Source organism: Pongo pygmaeus, chromosome X, assembly GCF_028885625.2.
Source record: "Pongo pygmaeus isolate AG05252 chromosome X, NHGRI_mPonPyg2-v2.0_pri, whole genome shotgun sequence".
Lineage (NCBI taxonomy): Eukaryota > Metazoa > Chordata > Mammalia > Primates > Hominidae > Pongo > Pongo pygmaeus.
In genome coordinates this window covers 76,636,445-76,652,435 of record NC_072396.2, presented here as the reverse complement: position 1 = coordinate 76,652,435, position 15,991 = coordinate 76,636,445, and positions in this window count along the sequence as shown.

Genomic DNA, 15,991 nt, shown 5'->3' with positions numbered 1-15,991 from the left:
CAATCCTAAATATGTACACCCTACATTGAAGCATCCAGATTCAAAAAACAAGTTCTTCTTAGCATATGAAAAGACTTAACAACACAACAATAGTGGGAGACTTCAACACCATACTGATAGCATTAGACAGATAATTGAGGCAGAAAACTAACAAAGAAACTTTGGACTTAAGCTCAACACTTGACAAATTGGACCTATAGACAATTATAGAACACTCTACCAAACAACCACGAAATATACATTTTTCTCTTCTGCACATAGAACACACTCTAAGATTGGCCGCATGCTTGGTCATAAAGCAAGTCTCAATAAACTCAAAGTTGAAATTATAACAAGCACACTCATGAATGATAGTGCAATAAACATGGAAATCAATATCAAGAAGATCTCTCAAAATTATAGAAATACATGGAAATTAAACAACTTGCTCCTGAATAACTCGTGGGCAAGCATAAAAATTAAGACAGAGTCAAAGAATTCTTTGAAATTAATAAAAATAGGGAAACAATTGACAAAAATCTCTAGGATTCAGCTAAATGAAAATTAAGAGTGTTAAGTGTTAAGAGGAAAGTTTATACCCCTAAATGCCTTCACCAAGTAGTTAGAAGGATCTGAAATTAACAACCTAATGTTGCACCTAAAGGAACTAGGAGAGAAAGAACAAAGCAACCTCAAAGCTAGCAGAAGAAAAGAAATAACTCAAATTAGATAAGAACTTAATAAAATTGAAATGCAAAAATTCACAAAAAGAATCAATGTAAGCAAGACTTACTTTTTCAAATAAACAAGATTGACATACCACTAGCAAGACTGATAAGGAAAAAAAAAAAGATCCAAATATGTATAATCAGAGATGACACAGATGACATTACAACTGACCCTACAATAATACAAAAATCCTCAGAGAATACTATGGACAGCCCTATGCACAGAAATTAGAAAATCCAAACAAAACAGAGAAATTATTGGAATCACACAATCTCTCAACATTGAATCAAAAGAGATTGAAACCCTGAATGCACCAATTTTGAGCTCTGAATTGAATCAGTAATAAAAAAAAATAACAACCAAAAAAAGCCCTGGACTAGGTGGATTCATAGCTGAATTCTGCCAGAGGTATAAAAAAGAACTGGTACAATCCTACTAAAACTATTCTAAAAAATTGAGGAGGAGGGACTCTTCCTTAACTCACTCTATGAAGCCAGCATAATCCTACTATCAAAATCTGGCAGAGACAAGATTAAGAAAGAAAACTTCAAGCCACTACCTCTGATTAACATAGATGCAAAAATTTCCAACAAAATACCGGTAAGCTGAATTCACGAGAACATCAAAAAGTTAATTCATCATGATCAAGTATGGCTTATTCCCAAGATGCAAGACTTGTTCAACATACACAAAATAACAATTGTGATTCACCACATAGACAGAATTAAAGGCAAAATGATATCATCTTAATACATGAAGAAAAAGCTTTCAATGAAATCCAACATCATTTTATGATTTAAAAAAAACCCTCAACATACTAGGCATTGAAAGAACATAGCTCAAAATAATAATAGCCTTCTATGACAGACCCACAGCAAACATCATACTAAATTGGTAAAACTGGAACCATTTCCCTTGAGAACAGAAACAGGTCAAGGATGCCCACTCTCACCACTCCTATTCAAAATATTACTGGAAGTCCTAGCCAGAGCAATCAGGCAAGAGAAAGAAATCAAAGGCAGCTGAATAGAAAAAGAAGAAATCAAAATATCTCTCTTCACTGACAATATGATTCTATACTTAGAAAACCCTAAGAACTTTGTCAAAAGGCTAGTAGAACTGATACAATGATTTAAGAAAGGTTTCAGGATACTAAACAATGTACAAAAATTAGTAGCATTTCTATACACCAATAACATCCAGGCTGAGAGTCTAATCAAACACACAATCCAATTTACATTAACCTCAAAGAAAATGAAATACCTAGAAATACAGCTAACCAAAGAGATGAAAGATCTCTACAAAGAGAACTCAAAACACTCCTGAAAGAAATCAGAGGCAACACAAATAAAGGAAGAAACATTCTATGCTCATGAATTAAAAGAACAAATATCATTAAAATGGCCACATGTTCCAAGACAATTTGCAGATTCAACACTATTTCTATCAAACTACCAATGTCATTCTACACAGAGTTAGATAAACTATTCTAAAATTCATACGAAACCAAAAGAGAGTCAAAATAGCCAAATCAATCCTACGGAAAAAAAAAAAAGCTGGAGGCATCACACTACCCAAGTTCAAACTATAATATAAGGCTACAGTAAGCAACAGTGGAACACAACACAGAACAGAATTCTGCTGGTGACCATGGTGGAAACATTTAAATTATCTCTGGCCAGAGGGGAATCCTCTACTTTAGTAGTATAAACCTGAGTTCTGTCTAGCTCCAACACTGGCTAACTAAAATGCTCTGAGGTCCTGAAAAATTTGGAAAAGCAGTCAGGCCACAAGAACTTCAGGCATTGTCAGCTCTGGATGCTGAACTGGGCTCAGAGCCAGCGAACTTGGGATGCATGTGACTCAGTGTGACAACAGCTATCATGGCCAAAGGAGTGCTCACGTCACCTCTCTCCTAAATCCAGGCAGTGTAACTCAGGGAGAGACTCCTTCCACTTTTGGAAAGGAGAGGAAAGAGTAATGATAATTTTGTAACTTGGGTACCTGCTCAGCCACTGTAAAATAAAGCACTAAGCAGATTCTTGAATCTCCTGATTCTAGCCCCTTCCTCCTGAATGACATTTCTAGATTGACCCTGGGTCAGAAAGAAACCTGCTGTGCTGGAGAGAAGTACCCAACCCTGGCAGGATTCACTGTCTACTGATTAAAGTGACCTAGGGCCCTGAAATAAACACCAGTGGTAGCCAAGCAATACTAACCACAGGCCTTGGGTGAAACTCAATAGTGTGCTGGCTTAAGGTGTGTCTCAACATAGTCCCAACTGTGGTGCCCATGAGAGTGCTTGCATTACTGCTCTCCCAACTACAGGCAGCCTAGCGTGGAGACAGAGACTCCTTCTATTTGAGGAAATGTGGAAAAAGAGAATGAGAGACTCTGCCTGGTGGTTAAGAGTCTGCAAGAGTAGCATCATTCCTGGGCTTGGGGCTTCCCCTAGTGCAGAATGGCTACAGTGACAAAAACTTAGATCCAAACACCTAATTTCTTTATAATACTTGGAAAGCCTTCTCAAAAAGAATGGGTACAAACAAGCCCAGACTGTGAAGATTAAAATAAATATCTAACTCTTCAATGCGCAGTCATTGGCAAACATCAAGGAAAACATGACATCACCATATGAACTAAATAAGGCACTGTAACCAATCCTGGAGTGACAGAGATATGTGACTTTTCAGATGGAGAATTCAAAAACAGCTGTTTTGAGGAAGCTTAAGAAACTTCAAGAAAACACAGAGAATGAATTCAGAATCCTATTTGAGAAATTTAACAGATTGAAATAATTAAAAATTAAGCAGAAATATTGGAGTTCAAAGATTGAACTGACAAACCGAAAAATTCAACAGAGCATATCAATGACAGAATTGATCAAGCAGAAAAAAATAATTAGTGAGTTTGAAGCAGGCTATATGAAAATACGCAGAAGAGAAAAATGAATAAAAAAGGAATAAAGCATGCCTATGAGAAAATATCCTCAAAAGGGAAAATCTAAGAGTTATTGACCTTAAAGAAAAGATAAAGATTGGGGTAGAAAATTCACTCAAAAAATATTAACAGAGAACTTTTCTAACAGACAGAATGATATCAATATTTCATGTACAAGAAGCTTAGAGAATACCAAGAAGATTTAACTCAAATAAGACTACTTTAAGGCATTTAATAATCAAATTTCCATAGGTCAAGGATAAAGAAAGGATCCTAAAAGCAGCAAGAGAAAAAACAAAAAACAAATAACATATAAAAGAGTTCCAATACATCTGGCAGTATACTTTTCAGGGGTAATCCTATAGGCCAGGAGAGAGTAGCATAATATACTCAAAGTGCTGAAGAAAAAAAAACCCCCAACCTAGAATATTATAATCAGTGAAAATATTCTACAAACATGATGGAGAAATAAAAACTTTCCCAGACAAATTAAAGCTGAGGAATTTTATCAACACAAGACCTGCCCTACAAGAAATGCTAAAGGGAGTCCTGCAATCTGAAAGAAAAGGATGTTAATAAGCAATGAGAAATGATCTGAAGGTACACAACTCACTGGTAACAGTAAATGCTCAGACAAACGTGGAATACTCTAACACTAACACTGTAATTGTAGTGTGTAAATCACTCATATCTTTAGTAGGAAGACAAAAAGAAAAACTTATCAAAAATAATAACTACACCAACCTTTTCAGAGATCGTATGAAACAATATAAATTAATACAATACAAAGTTCTAATATGGGGAGGTAATGGAGTTAAAGTGTAAAGTATTTATTAGTTTTCTCTTTACTTGTTTATTTGGCTGATTTTTGTAACAGAGTCATCATCAGTTCAAAATAATTGGTTATAAGAGGTTATTTGCAAGCCTTATGGTTACATCAAATGAAAAAACCTACAACAGATACACAAAAAATAAAAAGCAAGAAATTAAAACATATTACCAGGGAAAAATCACTTTTTTTTTTTTTGAGATGGAGTCTTGATCTGTAGCCCAGGCTGGAGTGCAGTGGTGCAATCTTGGCTCACTGCAAGCTCCACCTCCCGGGTTCAAGCCATTCTCCTGCCTCAGCCTCCAGAGTAGCTGGGACTACAGGTGCCAGCCACCACGCCCAGCTAATTTTTTGTATTTTTAGTAGAGATGGGGTTTCACCATGTTAGCCAGGATGGTCTCGATCTCCTGACCTCGTAATCCTCCTGCCTCGGCCTCCCAAAGTGCTGGGATTACAGGCACTAGCCACCGCACCCGGCTGGAAAAATAACTTTTATACACAAGAAGATAAGAAGGAAGACAGAGAGGACCACAAAACACCAGAAAACAAGTAACAAAATGGCAGTAGTATGTCCTAACTTATCAATAATTACATTAAATTACACTTTAACTCCATCCCTTCCTCATTTTTGAACTTTTTATTGTTTCTATTTATATCTTTTTATACTACCTCACTCTCAAAAAGTTGGCGTAGCTATTATTTTTGATAGGTTTTTCTTTCTGTCTTCCTACTAAAGATATGAGTGATGGACACACTAAAAGAACAGTTTTAGAGTATTCTCCATTTTTCTGTTTAATTACTGTTACCAGTAAATTTAAGTAAACTGAAATCTCCAATCAAAAGACCAAGAGTGGCTGAATGAATAAAAGAACAAGATCCAAGTATATGATGCCTACAAGAAATTCACTTCACCTATAAAGACATACACAGGCTGAAAATAAAAGGATAAAAAAAGACATTCCATGCAAATGGAAACCAAAAAAGAGCAAGACTAACTACTTTTATCAGACAAAATAGATTTTAGGACAAAAACTATAAAAAGTGACAAAGATGGGCATTATAAAATGATACAAAAGTCAATGCAGCAAAAGGATAAAACAATAATAAATATATGTGCTCAATACTGGAGTACCCAGATACATAAAGCAAATATTATTAGAACGAAAGAGAGAGAGACAGACCTCAACACAGTACCTGGAGACCACAATTTTTCACACTCACCATTGGACAGATCATGCAGACAGAAAACCAACAAAAAATTGGACTCAGTCTGCACTACAAATCTAATAGACCTAATACATATTTTCAGAACATTTCATCTAATAGCTGCAAAATATACATTCTTCTCCTAAGCCCATGGATCATTTTCAAAGATAGACCTTACGTTAGGACACAAAACAAGTTTTATAAAATTAAAAAACATGTAAATCATATCAAGTATATTATCTGACCACAATGGAATAAAACTAAAAATCAATAACAGGACGAACTTTGGAAACTATCCAAACACATGAAAATTAAACAATATGCTCCTGAATGACCAGTGGATCAATGAAGAAATTAAAAAGGAAACTTAAAAATTTCTTGAAATAAGTGAAAATGGAAACAAAATATACCAAAACCTGTGGGATACAGTGAAAGTTGTACTAAGAGGAAAACTAGTGACAATAAGCAACTATGTCAAAAAAGTAGAAAATCTTCAAATAAAAAGCCTAATTATGCATCTCAAAGAATTAGAAGAGCAAACCAAACCCAAAATTAATAGAAGAAAAATAAAGATCAGAAGAAAAATAAATAAAATTAAAAAAATACAGTCAACAAAATAAGAAGTTTTTTTGAAGAGAGAAAATTGACAGACCCTTAGCCAGACTAAGAAAAAAGAGAAGACCCAAATAAATTAAATCAGAGATGAAAAAGGAAACTTTACAACTGATACCACAGAAATTCCAAGGATCATTGGAGACTAATATGATCAACTACATGGCAATGAATTGGAAAACTTAGAAGAAATGGATATATTCCAAGACATACAACTCACCAAGATTGAACCATGAAGAAATTCAAAACCTGAATAGATCAATAAGAAGTAACAATATTGAACCCATAATAAAAAGTCTATCAAGGAAAAGCCCAGGTCCCAATGGCTTCACTGATGAATTCATTCAAACTGTTAAAGAGCTAATGCCAATCTTATTCAAACTATTATGAAACATTAAAGAGAAAGGAATACTTCCAAACTGACTCTGAAAGACAAATACTACTCTGATACCAAAATCAGACAAAGACACAAGCAAAGCAAAGCACAGGCCAATATTCCTGATGAGCATTGATGCAAATATCCTCAACAAAATACTAACAAGTCACATTCAACAATACATTAAAAAGATTATTCATCATGACAAGGGATGCAAGGATGGTTCAACATACACAAATCAATCTATGTGATACATCACATTAATTGAGGACCAAATGAGAATAAAAGACCAAAACCATATTATCATTTCAACTGATGCTGAAAAAGCATTTGATGAAATTCAGTATCCATCAATGACAATAACTACTCTCAAAAACTGGATACAGAAAGAATAGAGCTCAACGTGATAAATGCCATAAGTGACAAACCTATAGCTAGTATCAAACTGAATGGAGAAAAGCTGAAAGCCTTCCCCCTAAGACCTGAAAGAAAAAAAGGATGCCCACTTACACAACTGTTATTCCACATAGTACTAAAATTCCTAGCTTGAGCAATTAGACGAGAAATAAGTAAAATGCACCCAAATTGGAAAGGAGGAAGTTAAATTATCTTTACTTTTAGAAATGTAAACTTATATCTAGGTAAACCTAAATGCTCCACCAAAAAAATATTTGAACCGATAAAGAAATTTGGTAATGTTGTAGGCTACAAAATCAACATACAAAAATCAGTAGCATTTCTATATGCCAAGAATGAACCATCTGAAAAAGAAATAAAAGACTAATCCCATTTATGATAGCCACACATAAAATTAAATATCTAAGAATTAACCAAAGAAGTGAAAGATCGCTATAATAAAATCTATGAAACATTGGTGAAAGACATTGAAGACATCAAAAAATGGAAATATACTCCATGGTCATAGATTGAAAAAATCAATACTGTTAAAATGTCCATACTACCCAAAGAAACCTACAGATTCAATGCAATTCCTATGAAAATACAAATTACATTCCTCACAGAAATAGAAAAAGCAATTCTAAAATTTATATGGAACAAAAACAGACCCAGAATAGCCAAAGCTATCCTAAGCAAAAAGAACAAAACTAGATAAATCACATTAACTGACTTTATACTACAGAGGTATAGCAATGAAAACTGAATAGTACTGTCATGAAAACATACACATAGACCAATAAAACAGGACAGAGAATCCAGAAATAAATTCACACATCTACAGAAAACTCCTTTTTGACAAAGGTGCCAAGAACGTACACTGGGGAAAGAACAGTCTCTTCAATAAGTAGTACTGGGAAAACTGAATACCCATATGCAGAAGAAAGAAACTAGACTTGTCTTTCACCATATACAGAAATGAAACCAAAATGGATTAAAGACTTAAATCTAAGACATGAAACATTGAGGAAACTCTCCAGAATATTTGTCTGGACAGCAATTTCTTGAGTAAGACCTCAAACACACAGGCAACAAAAGCAAAAATTGACAAATGGGATCACATCAAGCTAAAAAGCTTCTGCACAGCAAAGAAAACAATGAACAAAGTGAAGAGACAACCCAAAGATTGGAAGAAAATATTTGCAATCTAACCATCTGACAAAGGATTAAGAACCAGAAATTATAAGGAGCTCAAACAACTTGACAGAAAAAAATAAATACTACAATTTTAAAAATAGGCAAAAGACCTGAATAGACATTTCTGAAAAGAAGACATACAAATTGCCAACAAGTATATGAAAAAAATGCTCAACATCATTAATCATCTGATAAATGCAAATCAAAACTATAATAAGATGTCATTTTACCCCAGTAAAAATAACTTTTATCCAAAAGACAGGCAATAATTAATGCTGGTGAGGATGTGGAGAAAGGGGAACCCTTGTATACTGTTAAGAATGTAAATTCATCTAGCTACTATGGAGAACTGTATGGAGGTTCCTAAAAAAACTAAAAATGGACCTATTATACAATTGATCCAGCCATCTCACTCCTAGGTATATATCTGAAAGAAAGGAAATAATGATATTGAAGAGATACCTGTACGCCCATGTTTACTGCGGTACTATTCACAATAGCCATGATTTGGAAGCTACCTAAGTGTCCATCAGCAGATGAATGGATAAAGAAAATGTGATGCATACACACAAGGGAATATTATTCAGTCATAAAACAGCCATAAAATCCTGTCATTTGCAACAACATGGATGGAATTGGAGGCAATTACGTTAAGTGAAATAAGCCAGCCAGAGAAAGACAAACTTCACATGTTCTCACTCATATGTGGGAACTAAACATTAAAACAATTGAACTCATGAACATAGTAGAATGATGGTTATCAGAAGCTAGGAAAGTACTGGGCAGGGTGGAGATGTGTAGTAGAGAGAGGGGGACATAAAATGATAGATAATGTATGCTAAAATACAGGTCAATAGAATGAATAAAATCTAGTATTTGATAGCACAACACGATGATTGTAGTCAACAATAATTTATTGTGTGTATATATATATATTTTGAGATGGAGTCTCGCTCTGTCTTCCAGGCTGGAGTGCGGTGGTGCGATCTCAACTCATTGCAAGCTCTGCCTCCCGGGTTCATGCCATTCTCCTGCCTCAGCCTCCAGAGTAGCTGGGACTACAGGCACCCACCACCACGCCCAGCTAATTTTTTGTATTTTTAGTAGAGACAGGGTTTCACTGTATTAGCCAGGATGGTCCTTGATCTCCTGACCTTGTGATCTGCCCTCCTCAGCCTCCTAAAGTGCTGGGATTACAGGCGTGAGCCACCACACCCGGCCTTTATTGTATATTTTAAAATATCTAAAAACATGAAATTGGAAGGTTCCTAACACAGAGAAGTGTTAAATGCTTGAGGGGGTGGATGCCCCAATTATCTTGATATGACTATGACACATTGTATGCCCGTATTAGAACATCTTACGTACCCTGTGAATATATACACCTATTATGTACTCATATTAATTACAAATAAAAATAAATTTTAAATAGTTTAAATAGTAAATTTTATGTTATGTATATTTTGTCACAATAGAAAAAGAAGGACTACCAGCTCAACATCCTGGGGCCAATTTTTGACAGGTTTTGTTTCCTTCAACAGTTTGAAAGTGTCATTCCACTCCTTTCCGGCCTCCATGGTTTTTAATGAGGAATCTGCTATTAATTTTATTGAGGATCTCTTAGATGTGACAAGTTGCTTCTATCTTGCTGCATTCAAGATTCTCTACTAGCCATTGACATTGAATAGTTTCATTATAATGTGTTTCAATGTGGACCTCTTTGATTTTCTCCTACTTGAAACTCATTGAGCTTCACAGATGTATACATTCATGTCTATGATAAAAATTGAGACTTTTTTGCCATTATTTATTATTATTCAAAATATTTAGTATTTATTCAAATATTCTTTTTGGTTGTTTTGCTTTATTTTCTCCTTTTGGGATTCCCATAATGTGTATGTTGTTAAACTCCATGATGTGTCATAGGACCCTTAGGTTCTGTTCATTTTTTTCTTCATTCTTTTATATTCTATAGACTGGATAATGTCATTATATAGACTGGATACTATCATTCCATAGACTGGATATGACCGGCTCCATAGACTAGATAACGTCAAAAGACCTATCCTCCAGTTCATTTTTTAAAAAATTTTAGTTATTGTACTTCTCAACTCCAGAATTTCTGATTGGTTCTTTTGTAAATCTCTATTCTTTATTGTTACTCTCCATTTGTTCATATATCATTCTGTCTTTCCTTTAGATTTTTTTCTGTGATTTTCTTTTCTCTTTGAGCATATTTAAGGTAGTGGATTTAAAATTCTTGTTTATTATGTCCTATGTCTGTGCTTCCTCAGGGACAGTGTCTGTTAATTTGTTCTTTAAATGGGTCATACTTCCTTGTTTATGTTTCCATTATTTGGCAATTTTGTTGAAAACTGAACATTTTGAATATTACAATATAGTAACTCTGGAAGTCTGATTCTTATTCCTCTGCTCAGTTTATGCTGCATGCAGTCACTGTAACTGTTTGTTTGATACTTTTAAAAACTATTTTTGTAAAGTCTACATTTATTTGTCATATGGGATCTAGGAAGTCTCTGTTCCTTTAAGTGTGTCTGCTAGAGTTCTGACAGAGGTTTCTTTGAACAGAAGAAGAGCGGGGAAGAAAGGGGAAAGAGAGAAAGAAAGAAAATAAGAGAGAGAGAGAAAGAGAGAGAAGGAGTGAGAAAGGGAGAAAGATGAAGAAAAAACCCCTCTCTTAGTCTTTAGAGTTGGCTCTGTATTACAGCAGTGCTTAACTGCTAGGAACTAAAATTATAAAGTAGAGCTTAGTGTTGGAAAACAGGAGTGGCCTGAAGTCTGCTTCCTTGTGAAGAAAGATTGCAGCAACCTTGGTTTAGTCTTCACTCTCTGCTTGCACTGAGCCTAACGATTAGCCAGAAGTGAAAACTTAACATCTTCTTAAGTCTTTTATGAGCTTGAATCTTCCCTTGATCATTTGTGTCACTTTTTAAATTTCCCAGTACACACAAGCAATTTTAAATGCCCTAATTTCCCAAAGAAGGTCTCTTCCATGCTTTTCTTTCCAGGCTTTTGTCATTCTATTGTATGTATCAACCATAAATGTTTGCTCCAGGCAGCTTCAGTTATTTGTTAATGTTACAATGGTTTGAGGACTACCCATCACTTTTCAGATCTGAATAAGTTCTAAATTAAGCAAAATATAGACAAGTACCTTGCGTCAGTCCTTCAGGTATCCTCCAAATAAGTTAGAACAAAGTTCTTTGCAAATAAGATTGTTTACGCTCCCTCCAGAACAAGGCACCAAAGTTCCACACTGGTAACATGAGCTTCCATTTTTAAGATTGTCACTGAACTGGCAGGGGGGTGAGGCAAAAGACAAGTAAAAATGTCACAAAGCTTTCCTATTGCCTTCAAGTTGCACTTTTCTTGATTCAGCATTTACTTGGTTGCTGAAAACCTTTGACTGTTTTCCAGAGCTCTGACCAAGTTGATTCTAACAGGTTCTGATTGATTTTTTGATGTTTTTGTGAAGGGAAGGGCCCTTGAAGCTGCCTACCTTGCCATTTTGCTGACACTGCTCTAAGAGTGATTTCTTTTTTACTAAACATTTTATGGAAATGATAAAAGGTGGTGATCAGTTTAGACTTGGTTGGAAGGGCCCTTGTAAAGGCTCTGTATTCATTTTCTGTAGCTGCCATGACAAATTACCATAAACTTGGTGGCTTAACAAAACATAAATTTATATTCTCATAGTTCTGGAAGTCAAAAGTACAAAATCAGGATGTTAGTAAGACTACTCCTTATAGATGCTCTCGGGGAAAATTTGTTCCTGGCCTCGTCCAGCTTCTCTTGGCTCCAGGCATTACTTGGCTTTTGATCACATCACTCCAATATCTGCCTTCAAGTTTACATTGCTTTCTTTTCCTCTTCTGTTTTAAATATCCTTCTGCTGCTATCTTATAAGTATACGTGATTGTATTTAGGGTCAACCCAGGCAATCCAGGATAAGATTCCCCTCTCAAGTTCCTTAACCTAATCATATCTTTTATCACAAGAGATAATATGTGCTCTTTTGTCGTATTCAGAAGTTATGTGGATTAAGATATGGACATGCCTTTTGGGAAACCACCATTTGGCTCATTACAGGCTCCATTTTACATCCACTTTTCTTTCGTCAGGCAAGCAGAGACTGTGATGGAAAAAGAAAGGGGATAATTTCCCCCTTTTTCCTAAAAGGGGTTTGAATTGCTTCTTCCCTTATTTATAGGGAAGAATCAAATATGTGTGCTTAAGTACAACTAAAGGCAAACTTCTAAAGTCCATGTAATTTGAATTTATTGTTTTATGATATACTTCTCCTGTCTTGGGGGTTTATTCCTATTTGGGGGGACATTTTCATGTGATCCATTTAGAGCAGGCCTTTCTAAGGCTTTTCTGGTTTTAAAGAGATTAGAGAAATAACTTATGGCAGCTTAAGTGTATTTCTTTTTCAGTGACATTTGTATTTTAATTAAAGATCTACAAACCTAGAATTTTGGACATTGGTGAGATTAAGCTCAAGATTCACATTTTATAGATGGAGACATGGGGACTCTGAAAGAGTAGGCCCTCATAGTAAACTCTAGAAGACAGAAAAAGTCTTTGAGACCAAAGGGCTGACTCTTTCAACAGTGATACTTTAAGCCCTGGGAAGCCAAGAAGGAAGGTGTGTATGTGTGTGTGTGTGTGTGTGTGTGTGTTCTAATTTGTATGAGTGGTGGGGAAGTGGGAAAGCATATAGAGTCTTCTCAAAATGTCATGTAGAAATTAGAGCTAGAATAAACCCTTAAAGCCAAGTCAAATATTCAGATTTTACAAATGAAATTACAGTGGCCCTTATTGGTGGAATACTTTTTTGACTTAACAAAAAATTACACAGCTGTTTAGTTACAGAATTGGGTAAAACTAGAGCTTCAGGTCTCATTTCTCAATTCAGTACTTCTTATACCATATCACATGAATATCTGCTTTTTTTTTTTTTTTTTTGAGACAGAGTCTTGCTCTGTCACCCAGGCTGGAGTGCAGTGGCACAATTTGGCTCACTGCAAGCTCTGCCTCCTGGGTTCATGCCATTCTCCTGCCTCAGCCTCCTGAGTAGCAGGGACTACAGGCGCCTGCCACCATGCCCGGCTATTTTTTTTTTTTTGGTATTTTTGGTAGAGACGGGGTTTCACCGTGTTAGCCAGGATGGTCTTGATCTCCTGACCTCGTGATCTGCCCACCTAGGCCTCCCAAAGTGCTGGGATTACAGGTGTGAACCACCAGGCCTGACTGAACATCTGCTTTTACTAACAACTCACAATATTGTTACTGAAGGCACTGCAGTAAGGGACTTCTTTGCTTTGCATTTTTTCACTTTGAAAACTCAATCCTTACATAACCTGGTCTCCTTCTGTCCTCCAAACTCATTCCCATGATATGAGAGACCCAGTGATTATCAATTGTTGGTGTCCTTCCTCAGTAGCACATTTAGACATGAACATACAAGCAAGTGATCTCTACCTGGGAAGGTGGGGCTGAACCTAAGTTATATAAAGTGACTATATTTATAGACGAAACAGTCTAGCGATTCCCTCCCTTCTTTTTTGTCACCACGGTTGCAACAACTCTGCTGTTTTTTGCAGCTTTCTTAGACATAATTGACATACAAGAAACTACAAGTATAAAAGTTGATGAGTTTTGACATATGTATACACTCATAAAACTGTCAGCAGAATTAAGGTAATAAATCCATCACCCCCAAAATATTCCTTGTTCCCTGTTATAAATACATCTCTCCCTTCCACCACCCTCCTCCCTTGCTGGCCCCTCCTTCTCTTCTTGATGTAATATAGTAGTATTAAAATGTTCCAACTCAGAAAAGCAGCCAGATTCTCTGGATCTGAGCCAAGAGTGGAAAACTTTCCTTGGGCCTTGCTTCCTTCCTTCTTTGAAAAGAAGCCAGATCCTCCCAAAGACCTTTCTTTGCAGCTCCACACAAACAACACCAAGATAAGATCAAGGGCCTTAAGAAAGTTACTGGGAAATTGGAATACTTGAATAAGTTGCAAAGAGGATTCTAAAGTCTGCAAATTACTTGAGGATGAACTGAAGAAATATTTGGGAAGGAAACATTGTTTCCCTATTATAAAACAGAATAAATTTTAGTAATAATAAAAGAAGAAAATCCCTCATAATCCCACTACCCTAAGTGAACACTGTCAGTCATTTGCTATATTTTCATTCTTGCCACTTTCCCCGTAAAAAAGAAAAAAGCCTTTATTAAAATCTACTTTGAATGCAACTTTAGAGCTTCAGTGTTTATATTTCTTTTCTCTACATACCTCCAGCATAAACCACCATAAGCTAGAAATAAAAGCTTGTGATCGTATACTTTTCTTAGGTCTCAGAGAATGAATTAACATGTATTCTTAGAGGAAGTGGCCGCAATATGCTAGTCAAAATAAAAGCTCCATTTTGGTTCTGTTTGCAGATTCTAAAGAATCAGAATCTATACAAATAGGAAAATGTTTTTTTCTTTGGGAGAAAAATCGTTTGCAGCAGGAAAGAGAAACTCCTGAGAAAATCCAACTGCTATAGCCAAAGTTATACCTTTTGTGGAGTGGACACTAGGATGACAAAATTAAGTTCTGAGTGTACATAGACAAGTAACACTTCTCATCTCTCCACTAGATTGGAAGGACCCATTTCAAAGCTGATTTTCTATGTTCTGCACTACAGATGGCCTGCCAATCAATTAGCATGCTGTGTAGTTCACCTCAAATTTATTGGAGGCGGTGAGTGGAGTAGAATATGTGTTTTTCTGGGAGTCAAGAAACCCTAGAATAGTGCCTGGTAGAGTAGGCACTCAATAAATATTCACTGAATCAGCAGACCTGAGATCTAGTTTTAGATTTTGCCAACAACTTACCGAAAAAAGTCAGTAACTTTTTGAAGAGGAAAGAATTTAAATTGATCTATCCTTATCACCATCCACCAATATGTAGACGTGGGCTAAGAGAAGTGAATTAGTTTATCAAAGATTCATAAGTGTTTCTGGTCTCTACCTTCTCAAACTACAAAATAGGGGTAGCAATTCTTTCATATCTTGTCAGGATATTGGATCTAATAATATAATAGGTGTAAAATTGCATTGAAATATATAAAAATATTACACATATATAAGGCATTATTAAGATTATCAGTAGAAGCTTCAAACTCACTAACCAGAAGGGTAAGGGAGCTGGAAAACAAGAAAAATTAGGCTGCATTCCTAGGTGGTCATTACCCATTGATTGGTGTTTAGGGAGCTGTATGCACCTTCAGTAGCATAATCAGATACAAAATGCAAAGAAAGGGATGCTTTGAGTTTGGACCTATCACTAGAGACCAAGGAAGATCATCCTAAATAGCTAGGGGTTCACATCAGCATCCACAATATCCTTGCTATGTATCTTTGGAAAGTGACTTGATTGCTCACATCTCAGTTTCCCTATCAGTAAAATAGGGCAATTGATACCCTCCTTATAAATGTGTTGTGAAGAATATAATTCCAAGAGGTTGGATCAAAAATGGAAAGGTTTTTTTTCCCTTAAATCTTTTCAGAACTAAATGACGTGACTTCAGGAGCAGCCAGGGGAAGTAAAACCTCTTTCTGAGATTTTCATAAGGAAAGGGAGGATACATTTCTTACTCCCAACTCAAAGACAGATAGTTGTGCTCAAAATTCTAATTTTCTTTAGAAC